The sequence below is a fragment of the Dipodomys spectabilis genome, unplaced genomic scaffold (assembly GCF_019054845.1).
Source record: "Dipodomys spectabilis isolate Male_0828 unplaced genomic scaffold, ASM1905484v1 ptg000242l, whole genome shotgun sequence".
In the NCBI taxonomy this organism is placed as follows: Eukaryota; Metazoa; Chordata; class Mammalia; order Rodentia; family Heteromyidae; genus Dipodomys; species Dipodomys spectabilis.
The window spans coordinates 1,020,797-1,024,644 of NW_024870919.1; positions in this window are offsets into that span (position 1 = coordinate 1,020,797).

Sequence of the window (3,848 nt, forward strand, 5' to 3'; positions counted from 1 at the left end):
ATTAAAATAACAGTAAAGTAAGGCTTGGTGTTTGCGGCTCATGTGTAGAATCCTAGAAACTCAGGAGGCAAAGACCTGAAGATTTGGGTTAAATGTCAGCCTAAACAGACAAGAAGCAGAAGGTGAAGATGTGGCTCAAGGAATAGATTGTCATCAGCCATGAACAAAAAAATACAAGGGATAAAATAAACATTGAGTTCAAGCCCTATAAATGTCATACACACACAAGACAACTACAAAAAATATTATGAACATCAATAATGAAGACAAAATAGTAGAAAAGGTCATGAGAAATGTTGTGCAAACATCTGGAAGACAGAAATCATTTGACAGAATTTTGATTCATGAGAGGGAAAAGTCACAGTCTCATTTGTACAATCTCACTGTAGTTATTTGCATTGAAACCTGGCTATTGGGTAACATTTGAAAGAGCAGACTGGATTACCTGACATAGCAGACATTGCCTGTGACTATGCACCATCCCACTCTGTAAAAATCTAAAATAGTACTTGTTAATTTAAAAAGAATCTCATGTTAGAGACTGTTTTGTTCACACAGACTGGGGTCCTTATTTTGAGGCTTAAGACCAGTGCTTTTGTTTATAACCACTCTGCTTTACACCTGTCCCTTTGTGCAGCTTTACATTACTTAGCTGGCACCAAACCAAGTCTTTGAACTACACCCCCCCCCCCCCCGCCTTAATCCCGCCCTTTCTCCAGCTACAACACATTCTACATGCTATCTGTGTTTTAGCATTAGTTGTTTTCTTACTAATCCCCATCAGAAAACACTTGTATTCATGTAAAACCATAATAAATAACCTAGTTAGAAAATGCAGTAAGGGTTTATCATTGGCTGAGACTCTCATCTATAGGTTTGCACCCTAATAAATCTGTGCTACACTATCTCTTTTTTCTTCATGGCTTTTGAGTCTGACAAATGATTGATTTGGTTTGATGTAATCTCATTTATCCGGACTTACTTTGGAAGTTGTGACCTGTGCCAAGGAGCTCTCGGGTTTCCTCTAAATCTTCCTGTAACATTCTCAAGGTATCTGGACTTACATTGAGGTCTGCGATCCATTTGGCATCAATTCTAGTGAAGGGGGATATATAAGGATCTAACTTCAGTTTTCTGAGTACAGATTATGTGCCTATAGGATTGGATTCATTTCTGGGTTTTCAATTCTCTTGTATTGATGGAATTCTGTGCTTCCATTGGAAAGAATGGCATTACACTATTCCTGAGGAAATGGAAAGACTGGGAAAAAATGATATTAAGTGAAATAAGCCAGGTCCAATTAAATATATGCTGCATGGTTTTCCTCATTTGTAATAATTGCACCATGTCCATAAATCTACAATTTAATACAATAGATAGTAAAAGACAAATAATTACACTTGGACATGATTGACTAACAGCCCTCTAAGCATTCGCATGGCAAGAAGAAGGGAAGCTATTCCTAGGAGAGGATCACAATGGCTCAATACCTATATGCATATGATGAGATTAAATGTTGCTTATTGTAATGAACTCTAAGAATCAATCATACATGTGAATTACATATATATGTATATATTTTTAAAAGGTGTCATAAAACAACCGACTTCTCTGTAAACTCAGCAGCAAGATTCTACGTATAGAAGATAAAATTGAGGAAAGTTTTCAACACATAAACTAAAATATGTAGGGGAAAAGGTGGGAGAGAAAAGATAAGATGAAAAGTAGAATAGCTAACTATTGAAGAATTCATAAACAATTTCCAAAACTATACAAGAGACCTGGAGTACTGCTCCGTTGTAGAACTAGACTAATATGTACAAAGCCATGGGTTCAATCTCCAAGAATAATAAGTTAATGAATAGTAGTAATACAATCATTATTTGAAATAAATGCTTTCATATTAGAGAGGCCTGAATCCTCAAACAATAAACAAATCCTCTCAATTCTTGTACCTAATGACATGAAACTACAAGTATGAAGAGGAAATAGTTTCCTTTTCTATCCTTTCCTTTCTGTTTTCTTCTTTTCTTTGTTCCTTTGGCACTACTGGTGCTTGAAGTTTCTAAGGATCTAACCACTTTAGATTATTTTTCAGGCCAAATCTCCATGAGCGGTGATATCTACCTATGGCTTCCAAAAGTGTGAGATAACAGGGAATTTACACTATATCTAGCTTATTTTTTGGTAATTTTTCACGAATTTTGTCAAAACTGGCCCTGATATCAGTCTTCTAAATCTGTCTTCTGATTAGCAAGGTATGATTCATCTGAAACTTGAACCTAGACTATTTTTCAATGTAAACATTCAATGTTGACTTCTGTTTTCTAGATATCATTAAAGTATACTGAGGTTAATATGGATCTTTATGATGTTATGATAACACAGATAAATACGTTGAATACTTTTTCCAGTTTATTTATATATAGTATGACATCACAAGTAGGACATTAATATTTCACAAATACTTCAGTTATTTTAATTACTTTGTCCACATATTAAGTCCAATATATTTTTTTAACAATTATATGAATATCCCATATCTACAGATATGTTACTTTACCAAAAATAAGTCTGTTTCATGCTTCCCTTTAATAATTAAACCCACTACTTCTCTTTGTCCCATTCCAAACCTGTTTCATCCTGGCAACCGACTTCTATACCATGCAATAAATAAGCTTTTAAGATTACCTTCAAATCTATGGTAGATTATTCCCAGTTATTTTATGCCTTAATATTGTATTGTACTCACTCGAGTTGCCTTTTGGTTCTGTTATTAGAGAATGTAGCAAAATTCGTTTCACATTTACCTGAAGAAAGCCTGAATTGATTTCCATTTCTTTGACTAGAGGAAATAATGCTGCTATCGTCCTGTGTTTTGGCCTTTGGGTGAATGTTACATTTTATTTCTATGAGACAAAGCCTGAAGAGCTCAATTCCTGTGTGGGTGTGGGTGGTTGCATATTTCATATTCTAGGAACCTGTCAAAATGTTTTCATAATTGGCCTTCCCATTTGACATTTTTACCAGCATTCAGTTTCTCTGTTTCTTGATATCATTATTAAGGTCATTATTGTTTTATGTTAAGTAATTCTCATACATGTTTTGTGATGTCATTTTATTTTAATGTGCATTTATTTGAGGATTGATGATGCTTTTCTTGTGTTTCTTTTACACAAGATGTATTTTGCTGGTTTTGAATTGATGTTCTTTTTGTTAGGTTTTGGTTACACAAGATGTATATTGCTGGTTTTGAATTGATGTTCTGTTTTTTTTTAATTTAATTTTATTTTATTTGAGAACATACTGTACAGAGGGGTTACAATTACATGGGCAGGATAATGCATACATTTCTTACCAAGAATTGCAGCCTCCTCCTTTGTTGACCCTTCTTTTTATTAGGTTTTGAGAGTTCTATGCACAGTCTAGATTTGAGGCATTTTTCAGTTATAAGATTTGCAAATATTTTATCATTGACTATGAGTACCCTTCATCATCATTATCAACATCCTCCTCCTCCTCCTCCTCATCATCATCTTCATCACTATTAGAATTACTACCATTACATTTGTACATGTATGTACGGTCTTGGGGCTTGAACTCAGGGTCTCTGAGATTTGTTGCGTTTTGTTAACAATTAATCCTTTGAGTCATACCTCACATCTGTTTTTTGCTGATTAATCAGAGATAAGATTCTCAGGGACTTTATTTTGTGGTCTGGCTTCAAACAGCAATACTCATATCACAGCGTCCCAAGTAGCTAGGACGAAATTCATGAGCCCCTGCTCCCAAATTCTATTCACTAATTGTATATGAGCTTTCACAGACCAAATTATTTTACACTTTTA